Source organism: Podarcis cretensis (genome assembly GCF_951804945.1).
Source record: "Podarcis cretensis genome assembly, chromosome: 2".
Taxonomy (NCBI): domain Eukaryota; kingdom Metazoa; phylum Chordata; class Lepidosauria; order Squamata; family Lacertidae; genus Podarcis; species Podarcis cretensis.
Genome location: NC_137171.1, coordinates 6,785,834 through 6,798,258, shown reverse-complemented (window position 1 = coordinate 6,798,258; position 12,425 = coordinate 6,785,834).

Here is a 12,425-nt window from a genome sequence, read left to right as displayed (position 1 = left end):
GCAATATTTCTGGAACTTTCTGGCATACTGAAAGCCCCATAGCCAGATGATTTGCTGCAAACAGAGCAGATCACTGGACCATGAGGAAGAGTTGGGAGAAGAGAGCACCCAAGGCAGGCTGGTAGTCTTCTCTGGCCTGGGTCCACAGGGAGTCTGTTGGAACCAAGGATTCTCCAACCCTAAGGCAAACATCTCCAAGAGGACTTTACAGTGTCCATAACTTGGCTCTGCTTTCACAGCCTCTGTGCTTATACACTTTGTTCCTACCCCCTCTTTATTGCCAAGACAACTCCTTGTCTTGTCTTTACTCCTTCCTCTCTGGGGCTCCATTTGTTTATTTTCTGGGTACCACTGTATTTAGGCCTAGGCAGAACCCCCCAATCCGTATAGTAAAAGCTCTGGTTTTACCAGTAGTGATGTATGGAAGTGAGAGCTGGACTATAAAGAAGGCTGATCGCCAAAGAATTGATGCTTTTGAATTCTGGTGCTGGAGGAGACTTTTGAGAGTCCCATGGACTGCAAGAAGATCAGACCTCTCCATTCTGAAGGAAATCAGCCCTGAGTGCTCACTGGAAGGACAGATCCTGAAGCTGAGGCTCCAATACTTTGGCCACCTCATGAGAAGAGAAGACTCCCTGGAAAAGACCCTGATGTTGGGAAAGATGGAGGGCACAAGGAGAAGGGGGTGACAGAGGACGAGATGGTTGGACAATGTTCTTGAAGCTACCAGCATGAGTTTGACCAAACTGCGGGAGGCAGTGGAAGACAGGAGTGCCTGGCATCCATGGGGTCACAAAGAGTCGGACACGACTAAACGACTAAACAGCAGCAAGAACCCCCCAAATGCTTGCAAGCAAGCCAGCCAGCCACCGCCTGCCCTCCCCAGCTTCCCTTGCTGCTCGAACAGCCGCCACCCAGTTCTTACAACAAAGCCCTATTCTTATTTTGAGAACTAATAATCGCCTGTTGGATTGCCTCCTCTCTCTGTTCAGGCCTGCTCAGGCAAAGTTGCCTCGCCCCACCTGGCTCAGGTGCCTGGAAGCCGGCCAAAAATGCTGAATTGTGCTGTGAAGGCAGCCTGTGTTTTCGAAAGCTCAGCAATAAAGGCCCGACTCTCAAGGCTTTCCTCAGCCCAACTGGGTGGAGAACAAGGGAGTCCAAAGTCTGTCTTTCCATTCCGACACCTTTCCGTTCAGAACATGCCCAGTGATACCTCTCAGTGAGATAGCAGGTGACTTTCGTTCATCTCTCTCTACCTGTCCATAGCTAACATTTAACCCCCTTGTTGTCTGTTTTTCTAGCCATCCACCAGGTTCTTCCTAGAAGCTTAGTGCTCACATCCACACCAGGCTTTTATTCAGTCATGGCTTTCCCATACCGAAACCTGGGAATGGTGGCTTATTATGGGTGCTTAGGGATGTTAGGAGATCCCTCACAGAGCTATAGTTCCCAGGAAACGAGAAAACCCAGGGAAATACTGTCAAGCTCTCCAAGGGTGTGTGGACACCGCTCACGCCCTGAGCAAATGTGGATAGGCTCAAGTTGCAGATCCTATGTTGCAAGTCAGTGGACCAAAGAGGTCATCTTAGTGCTGGAAGTGTTGGACTTGCATCTGTTGTAAGCTAAGGGCAGGAGAAGCAGCTCCATTCCAAGGCGGAACATTCTGGTAGTATTTTACAAAAGGAGACCTTGACAATCCATATATTAAAGCATCTTTCACACCATGCTTCAGAAACTGGTGTGAAGGGCAGGCTATCGCAGAGCAACACAGAGCAGGGCTTGGTTTTGTTTCCCTCAGCTCCACGGGAAGATAGTCTGCATGGCCTAGAGACCTTCTTCTCCAAAGGACTTGCCCGTGTTGCCACTCAGCTCTTGGAGGGTGGCATAAGGCTCCCCTGAGCTGGCATGGGGGTCCCACACTTAGCATAGCTTCCACAAAGATGGCTGCTGGATGCAGAACCCAAATAGGGCAATTCTTTGCTCCAACCCTTTGACTTTGGGGTCAACTCTTAGAAGTCTTACTGCACCATCCGGACACCAATTCCTGTTCTGTTCTGCTCATTCAGTGTAGTGGGCCGGAGCCTGTGGAACTCCCTTCCAATAGTGAGATTACATGGGCACCCTTCTTGCTGAAGATCAGGCACATGAATAAGACTTCTTTGTTCCTGCAGGTATTTTTAAAGGAGTGTTCGGTTTCATGATTTTAAAAAAAATATTTTATTGTCCCATTTTTCCGTGGATTGTTTCTTATCTACACTGCTTAGAAAAGCGAATAATTAAGTGGGATATAAATGTCTTTAAGAAGTCACTCATATTTCCCCCCTGCTCCATGCCAAGTCTGGCTTAGTTTCCACATCACCACCCACCCAGTTCTCTTCCCATAGAATTCCCCAGCTAGCCATCTACCAAATTGGAAGGAGGACTTTTTAATAATAATTAAAACAGAAACTGAGGGTACAGTAAATAAATGCTATTGGAAGGAGGGACTGGATCGTATGGTTGACTGATAACCAAGAGATTACCCCGCCTTTTTTGAGAGCTGCATTATTAAGCAAATTAGTGTTAGATCAAGCTTCTTTTGATTGGCTATAAAATGATACTCTAGACCGGAGGTAGCGAGAGAGTCCACCTGCCTCCAGATATTGCCGGACTCCAATTCCCATCGGCCCAAGCAAACATGGCCTGGGGTGATAGGAGCCAAAGTTCAGCCACCTCTACAGGGCCACAAGCTAGCTGCTCCTGGCCAAGACTAATCTGAGAGCAGACTTAAATAGCAATATATATTGCACACAAGAACTAATAGAAAATTTTTGGTGGCAGATGCAAAGAAAAGGAAATGGCTCTTGCCTTCTCACACACAAAACATTTAGAGCTCATTCAATGCACAGGATTTCGCCCAAAGAAGCTTGGGAACTGCAGTTTGTTAAAGGTGCTGAGAATTATAGTTCTGTGGGAGAGAAACTGCAGTTACCAGGACACTTTGGGGAAAGCCATGTGTTTTAGATGCGCAGGGGATGTGCTTTAAATATCAGGTGTGTATCTGCTGCTGCAAGTTATCTGTTATTTAAAAACAAAGAAGTAGGAGCATACATTTCTCTTAATTCGAATGGAAATAACAGGTAGATTTATGAGACCAATCAATTAAGATTGTGTGTGTGTGTGTGTGTGTGTGTGTGTGTGTGTGTGATTGGGTGCATCAGCCCTGCTTGTTCCCCCAGTGGGTCAGGACCAGGGCCGGATTTAGGCTTGGTGAGGCCCTAAGCTACTGAAGGCAATGGGGCCCTTTATGTGTCCAGCTGTCCTTTGTCAACAACAAATTGTTGCTGTTTTTTGTGTTGAATATATCCTATATGGTAATTTATGGACCTAATAGGTATCCATGTGGGACGTGGGTGGCGCTGTGGGTAAAAGCCTCAGCACCTAGGACTTGCCAATCGAAAGGTCAGCGGTTCAAATCCCGCGGCGGGGTGCGCTCCCGTCGCTCGGTCCCAGCGCCTGCCAACCTAGCAGTTCGAAAGCACCCCCGGGTGCAAGTAGATAAATAGGTACCGCTTACTAGCGGGAAGATAAACAGCATTCCGTGTGCTGCGCTGGCTCGCCAGATGCAGCTTGTCACACTGGCCACGTGACCCGGAAGTGTCTTCGGACAGCGCTGGCTCCCGGCCTCTAGAGTGAGATGAGCGCACAACCCTAGAGTCTGGCAAGACTGGCCCGTACGGGCAGGGGTACCTTTACCTTTTTAATAGGTATCCATCTTGGGAGAAAAGCAATGACAAACCTAGACAGCATCTTAAAAAGCAGAGACATCACCTTGCCAACAAAGGTCTGTATAGTTAAAGCTATAGTTTTCCCAGTAGTGATGTATGGAAGTGAGAGCTGGACCATAAAGAAGGCTGATCGCCGAAGAATTGATGCTTTTGAATTATGGTGCTGGAGGAGACTCTTGAGAGTCCCATGGACTGCAAGAAGATCAAACCTATCCATTCTGAAGGAAATCAGCCCTGAGGGCTCACTGGAAGGACAGATCCTGAAGCTGAGGCTCCAAGAGTTTGGCCACCTCATGAGAAGGGAAGACTCCCTGGGAAAGACCCTGATGTTGAGAAAGACGGAGGGCACAAGGAGAAGGGGACGACAGAGGGCGAGATGGTTGGACAGTGTTCTCGAAGCTACCAGCATGAGTTTGAGTGCCTGGCGTGCTCTGGACCATGGGGTCACGAAGAGTCAGACACGACTAAACGACTAAACAACAATAGGTATCCAAAGGCATTTGCACATAACAAAATATGTATTTTATCAAAATAGTTGTTGAACTGAAATACAATTAAGAAGAAGTATATTAATAGTGAAATGGAAGGGCAAGAGAGTAGGGCCCTAAACTATAGCTTGTTTAGCTTATACGTAAATCCAGCACTGGCCAGGACATTGGGAGAATGGGGATGCCCAGGAGCTGCAAGGGCCTGGATCTGGCACCAGGATAAGTGTCCCATTTGCCCTGAGGGTGTGCCAGCTGTGATGCCAGTGTGAGAAAATGGGCAGGGCACATTCTGGCCCAGCTTAGGGAAATGGCAGCCTGACCTCCGTGACAATCCCATGGACACACACATACCTTAAGCTCTGCCTCCGCCCTGCCGTGCCATTTAATTGGAGGCTGCCGGAATCCTTTATCACTCCTTTAATTAAGTGAAATTACAAGCTCTGGCAAAGCCGTGCGTCTTTTAGGTCCTAGAGGCAGATACAGAACATTCAGCTCCGCATTTGCCGGCCTGTGAGAACAGGAAAGCAGCTGCCCGGTTTCCTGATAGGAAAGAGAGAGAGAAAGCAGGAAAGTAGGCAGGGTGCCCCAGTTTGGGGTGCTTTAAAAACCTGGGTGCTTTAAAACTACGCGCCTCGCCCCCTTTAGTCAAAGATAAAAATGGAAATGTGCAAAAGCTAAATTCCATGCTCACGTTTTCAAGGAAAATGTTGAGCAGCCTGGCTCTTGGGCCCTACAACAGTATGTAAATATGCCATATATTCTTACATCTTGCAGAACTATTATCTTAACAGCCCTCCAATGTAGCCAAGGATTAATATCCCCCTATTGCAGAAAGGGGCAAGGGCAAGGACTGAGCCTAATGGAATAATGGCTTGCCTCAAAGCCAGCTAGTAAATTCATGGTGGTGGCAGCAGGATTTGAATTGGAGGCTTCCATGCACATACTCACTCCTTGATATTAGTTTAATGAGAAAGCTTTTCGAGATTGCAGAGTTTCCCCCGCTACATACAAGCTACTCGGGCTGTCTGCCTCAGTTTGCCCATCTGCAAAATAATAACAGTAATACTGATCAGTGAGTTGTACAGATAAAGCAAAGACAGGGACCAGTAGCAAAATGAAAGCATAGAGTGGATTGTACCACATGACAGGCTGCAGGTAGGTGATTGCATTTTAGAATGACCCTCTCCATACATCCTCATCCCTGCAAGTAGAACAGTAGTGAAAGTTGGAATAGAGCTTTTCACCCTGATATGCTTGTTTTCTACTTGTGGGGATTTTTATTTTTACATTCAGAAACAGCATTCCTCTCATCTGTGGTCTGAAGAACCACGCTGATAGCTTCCCATGTGTTCAGCTTATGCCTGGAAGTCAAAGTCTGTGGTGGATTCAGCCCTGGCATGGCAAGGGTAGGCGAAACGTAGCTAACGTGTTTTGGCAGGCAGTGGCAAGTGTTTGGCAGAAGCACTGATCCAAACAGATAATATCCCTTCAGTCTATTATTGGGGAATCCTGAATTCGATAAGATGGGGACTTGGTGGTACCAGATGGCACCAAATTGTTTGGGGTGATGGGGGGAAAGGGAGATTGTGAAGGGCTCCAAAATAATGTTCCCAAAATGCTAAATGGGCATGAAAATGGCAAACGAGGTTCAGTGTAAGAAAGAATAAAGTAGTAGATATTGAGGTGGGGGGGGGCCAACCCTAGCTTCACATATGCACTTAAAGAGTCTGAACTGGTGGAAAAGAGATTTTGGGGTGGACAGCTCAATGAAAATGTCAACCCAGCTGTGAAAAAGACAAATTGCATGTTTGGAGGAAGGGACTGAAAAATTAAACATGGAACATTGTATCAGCCCCCTCCAGGACTGATTTTGGCAAAAGTAAAAAATAAGGAATAAGTAAATTCAGTTTAAGCCTCTTTGCCCATCCCAGCACCCCGATGGGGATTCAAACCACCTCCTTCCTGGACCTCAGATGCATCATTTGGTGCCTAGGGATGGGACAGTAACATCCCTCTCCTCTTTGTCTTCACAGATCAGCTATGGTGGTGGTGAAGAGGGGCATGTTGTTGTGTTCTGCATGTGTGTGAAAGAAAGAGAATATGGGGGGGGGAGGCCATGCTCCCCAGTAGCATGCAGCCCCTGAAGTGTTGGCGGACGTGAATGCAGACTCCAAGCCCCCTGCAAAAAGGTTGTGTACCCCTGGCCTTGCCAGAGAAGAGAAGCCCAGCCCTAAAAGAAAAGAGAACAAGGTTGTATTACCAGGAAGTAAGCCAGAGAGTAAGGGACGCAGGTGGCACTGTGGTCTAAACCACAGAGCCTAGGGCTTGCCGATCGGAAGGTTGGCGGTTTGAATCCCCATGACGGGGTGAGCTCCCGTTGCTCGGTCCCTGCTCCTGCCAACCTAGCAGTTTAAAATCACGTCAAAGTGCAAGTAGATAAATAGGTACTGCTCCGGCGGGAAGGTAAACGGCGTTTCTGTGTGCTGCTCTGGTTTCGCCAGAAGCGGCTTAGTCATGCTGGCCACACAACCCGGAATAACTGTCTGCGGACAAATGCCTGCTCCCTTGGCCAGTAAAGCGAGATGAGCACCGCAACCCCAGAGTCATTCGTGACTGGATTTAACTGTCAGGGGTCCTTTACCTTTTTTTAGGCCAGCGAGTAGAGATCCCTCTACAGTTAGGGTTGTCTCCAATTAAGGTTGTCTACTCAGAGTAGACTCATTGAACTGAATGAACCCGAGTTCATCATGTTCATCAACTTGAATGTGTCTACTGTGAGTAAGACTGACAGTGAGTCACCAAGTCTGGCACAGCCCACCAGCTATTGCATGTTGGCTAACCTGAACCTTAAGGTCAGTTTGGTGGAGCCTTAAACCGAGAACACGAAGCGCTTGTCCACATTTATTTTTCCTCTGCTCTTTCTGCAATTTAAAGCTCCACGTCTGAGCATCCTTCTTTTGCTGAAGAGCTGTCTCTGTGAAAATATGCTCTTTAAAACTCAATCGACGCAAACTGCAGTCCATGGAAAACCCAAATGGATTTTTGCTCCAATTGAGCAATAAAGAGGGGATTTTCACCAGGAAAGTTCTGGAGCAAAATAGAAGCTGCTTTGATACAGAGTTTTTAAGCACAGCCCTGTAAGTGTGGATAAGCCCTAAGCTAGGCGTGGCCAAACTCGGCCCTCCAGGTGTTTTTGGGACTACAATTCCCATCATCCCTGACCACTGGTCCTGTTAGCTAGGGATGATGGGAGTTGTAGTCCCAAAACATCTGGAGGGCCAAGTTTGGGCATGCCCACCCTAAGCACTCACATAAGCTAATAGTTCTGTTTAACTTTTATCACTTTGTACAAAATAAAATAAAATAAAATCTGCCATTGCATTACATTGCCATTAGGAGGCAGCAGCGGACTACAGACCAACACCTTGTGGATTCCCTGGCTGAAGTTCTCTATAAGATTTAAGGTCCCCATTTTTCAAATGTACTGGGATGCTTCAGAAGGTCCTAATCCTGCCAGCTTATTTGTCATACCTGGTTTTGTGGAGACGGCTGCTTTGATTTGACTACTGATCAGTCCTGGGAGCGAGCACTCTCTTGCCTTTGGCACAAGGAAATATTCCCAATTGCAGTTTCCTGATGATGTGAAGTCTAGTCCACAAAAGCTTAATAAATGATATTAGTATTTCATGTGCAATAAAAGCCTCTGCTGTTTTCTGCTGCAGGAAATGCCATCTGTAAATCAAAGTAGAGTTAGTTGAATTCCTTTTCCTCTGCTGCCCTCTAGGGTTAAGTGTGTGTCATGCAAACTTAATTCACAATCCCTTCATTCTGTTGTACCAGGGCCACATCCCTTCTGTCATTGTCTCTGGCAGAAACAAAAAAAAAACACATGCACTTGCTTCTCTTTCTCTCACACACATTTTCAGGGCACCGTTAGATTGCTGCCGTGCTTAAACGATATTTAATATCCACAACTGCCTAACAATGTGTTTTCAGCGGTCAGCACTGCTATCAGCGATAGCTGCCATGCAAGTGGTCTGCTCTGAATGTATTCAGGGACAGGGGACACATTCATAGACACACACTATGTGTGTGTGTTTTCAGGGTCTCCCAATAGCCCCCCCTCCCACAAGTGAATAAAGGGAAATTCAGACTGCATCCCTTACTACCATAACCCAGCCAAAGGCACTCCTACTCGGAAGTAAGCCCCATGGTGTGCAAAGGGACTTCCTCCTAGGTAAATCCACCCAGAATGGAGAGAAAGGGGAAGCTGGAAATGAACTTCAGCAACAACGAAAAAGACATGAGGCAAGGAAGGTTGATAACTGGTGAGTGAGACATGGGCAGGGGCACAGAGGAGGTAACTCAGAATCTATTATATGGCAAACACACATTATATGGGACAGCGACATGTAATGGTTTTAGAAAACCTTTCTGTGCTACTATCAGTTAGCTGAAAAGTGGGTTTTACCTCCAGGAAAACTGAGATGTCACCCTCATACCCCCCCCCCAAATGCAGAAAGAGGCAAAGCTACAAGGTAAAATTTGACATAGTGTGAATAAACCCTGAGTTAAGTGTTTGTGTTTGTGTGTGTGTGTGTGTGTGTTTAATGCACACATTTCCTCTGTAATTCAACCACTCCTGTGCAAATGCTATTATTATTATTGTTATTATTATTATTATTATTATTATTGACGCGGGTGGCGCTGTGGGTTAAACCACAGAGCCTAGAGCTTGCCGATCGGAAGGTTGGTGGTTCGAATCTCCGCCACGGGATGAGCTCCTGTTGCTCAGTCCCTGCTCCTGCCAACCTAGCAGTTCGAAAGCACGTCAAAGTGCAAGTAGATAAATAGGTACCCTCCGGCGGGAAGGTAAACGGCGTTTCCGTGCGCTGCTCTGGTTCACCAGAAGCGGCTTAGTCATGCTGGCCACATGACCCGGAAACTGTACACCGGCTCCCTCAGGCAATAAAGTGAGATGAGCGCCACAACCCCAGAGTCGGCCACGACTGGACCTAATGGTCAGGGGTCCCTTTACCTTACTACTACTACTCCTGCTCTGACCTAGTTTCCAAATTGTATTAAATGAGCTTGTACCTGCAAAGCTTGCACTTTGAGGTAGGCACCATCCAGACCCCTGGAGTCTGGGAGCAAGCATGGTGGGGTACAGTTTCAACAAACACATACACACATACATACGCACACATAAACACACACATTCACTGAACATGTGAAGTTGGCTTGCAATGAGGAGTGAAGTGAAATTAAGTTTATCCCTTGACTGGGTACTTTACAACAGAGAGCAGTCATCCGCATCATCAGCGTCACAGAAACAAGAGCCAGGCCAACCTGTACTTTCGGAAAGTTCTTGGGAAGGTGACTAATAGCATAAGAAGCCATACCAAATGTTTGGACTGTGTTTTAAAGCAGGGGTAGGCAACCTAAGGCCCGTGGGGCATAAGCGGCCCATGGGGGTCATTTAACCGGCCCACAAGCCGCCCCCAAACCGAGCCACCCACTAAACAAATCCCTGCACACTATGCTAAACCAGCGCGGCGTGGGGACTCGCTTCCGCGGTGCTAGAAATCGTGTCTGCGCATGTGCAGACGCCAGAAACCGTGTCTGTGCAGATGCCAGAAATTGCAGGCGCACACGCTCATGCGCACCTGCAATCCAGCCCACAGAAGGATCTCTGATGGAGTGATCCGGCCCAGGCGAGGTAAACCTTGCCGCCCCCTGTTTTAAAAACATCAATTCAGCTGATTCTTTTGCTTTCAGTTAACAGCTTCTAGAGAGAGCAGCTGGGTTCCTAGAATAGCCAGGCCAGAGGTGGGTCAGGGGTGATGGGAGCCCTAGTCCAGCAACATCTGGAGCGCTGCAGGATGTCCATCCTGGATCTAAGCAAAAGGGTCAGGGTCACCTTCTTCAGAAAGGGGGGGGGAGGACAGTCGCCTGATTCAGACAAGCCCCAATCTAGGCAAATAAACACCCTTTGTTTGGAGGAAGCAAGGAACTGGATCTGATACGGAGTTAGAAGGACACAGAGCCGCCCCAGCCTACTCTGGTTCTGGAGAAAAATATTTGCTTCACTTGACCGATCATTTAATTGAAAGAACCAGAGTTGCAAGATGCTATGCATTCCTCAAGGAAAAGTCAACGTTCTCTGGACTAGGGCTTTCTGTGATGCACTAGCACCACCTGCTGGAAGTTAGAAGTGGCACATTTAGTGCCCAAAATCCAACTATTCTGGACAACAGCCATACGAGAAATATGTAAAATAACTAAGCAAGTATTAGACATCACCCCAGAACTGGCCCTGCTAAACATCTTCCAAGACAACAATGCCCATTTACCTCACAAAGAACTCATAACCCACCTACTTTCAGCAGCCAGAAACACCATAACCAGACACTGGAGAGACCTGTCAGGAATAAGCATGGACCAATGGTACCAAATAGTATGGGAAACAGCCCTACTAGAAAAATTAACCAATAAACTGAAACTGACACAGGGACAAACAGAAGAAGATGCATTTACCCTGGTATGGCTCCCCTTTATCACACACACAGCCCAACAAGACAATGACAATAATCCACCAACAGCATACAAATCAGTATGGCTAACCTGATCCAAAACACCCACCCACCCCACTCACACATGAAAACAAAGACCACCACAGCCAATCACAAACAAACAACCACACCCCAGGCCAACCCCAACCTCTCTCACCACCAAAGGAACACAAGTGAACAACAAAGAACCTGCACAAACAACGCTGACACCAAACCCCACATATATTAAGCAAAATAGAAACATCGCCACCCGACCCCCCACCCCACCCCCACCCATCTTTCCCCCCACCCCCACCCCTTTTCTTCCTAATGTCACAACAAATGAAACTGATTTGTAAAAATGTTACATGGAAAAAATATGAGAGACATTACACACACTTCTGTAAATCAAGAAAATCTTTAATAAAAAGAAGAAGAAGAAGTGAAACAACATCCAAAACAGCTTCAGAAAGTTTCGTTCCTAAAGTTCCTGGTGGCATGAAAAGAAGCATGCTCATTATAATGGAATCACTAATTCCCCTTAGCAATGCAATCTATCCATCCTTCAGTTATTCATCAGTGACAATGGCTCCACTGCAACAGAGTATATAAAGAGAAGCCAACGCTGTGCTCGTGGCACTGATTTTTTTTTAATATGGAAAAGCTAAGAAATCTCACCAATCTGCTGTTTGGCAGGGTTGTGTCAGTGAGGGATAAGCGCCTTGCTCCCCTTCCCAAACTGCGGAGCAGAGAAGCTTTCCCCAAATGGCTAAATGCAACAACCAGCATCAGCTGCTGGGCTGGGAAGCAGATCTGCATGTGGTGGACCTATTTGTACATGCAGTTCCTCACCCAGCGAGGAACAAGCAAGAAGAGCCCAGCTTTCATGCCTGTTGTAGCCCTTAGCTGAGGCTTCCTCAACCTCGACCCTCCAGATGTTTTGAGACTACAATTCCCAGCGTTCCTGACCACTGGTCCTGCTAGCTAGGGATAGTAGAAGTTGTAGGCCCAAAACCAAAATGCTTGTTTACAAAGCTATTGTACTACCAACCTTACTACAGTGGTGCCTCACAAGACGAAAAGAATCCGTTCCGCGAGTCTCTTCGTCTTGCGGTTTTTTCGTCTTGCAAAGCAACCCTATTAGCGGATTAGCGGATTAGCGCTATTAGCGGCTTAGCGGCTATTAGCGGCTTAGCGGCAAAGCGGCTAAGCAGCTAAGCGGCTATTAGCGGCTTAGCAGCTTAGAAAAAGGGGGGGAAGTGAAAAAAATCTCAAGACTCATAGGAAGCAAGCCCATAGGGAAATTCATCTTGCGAAGCACCTCAAAAAACGGAAAACCCGTTTTTCATCTTGCAAGGCATTCGTCTTGCGAGGCACCACTGTATATGCTTGTGAAACATGGACCACTTATAAACGCCATCTCCAACTCCTCGAAAGATTCCATCAACGGTATCTCCGAAAAATTTTACACATTCGCCTGGGAAAAATTTTACACATTCGCCTGGGAAGACAGGCAAACTAATATCAGGGTACTGGAAGAAGCAAAGATCACCAGTGTCAAAGCAATGATTCTTCAACATCAACTGTGTTGGACTGGTCACGTTGTTTGGATGCCCAAT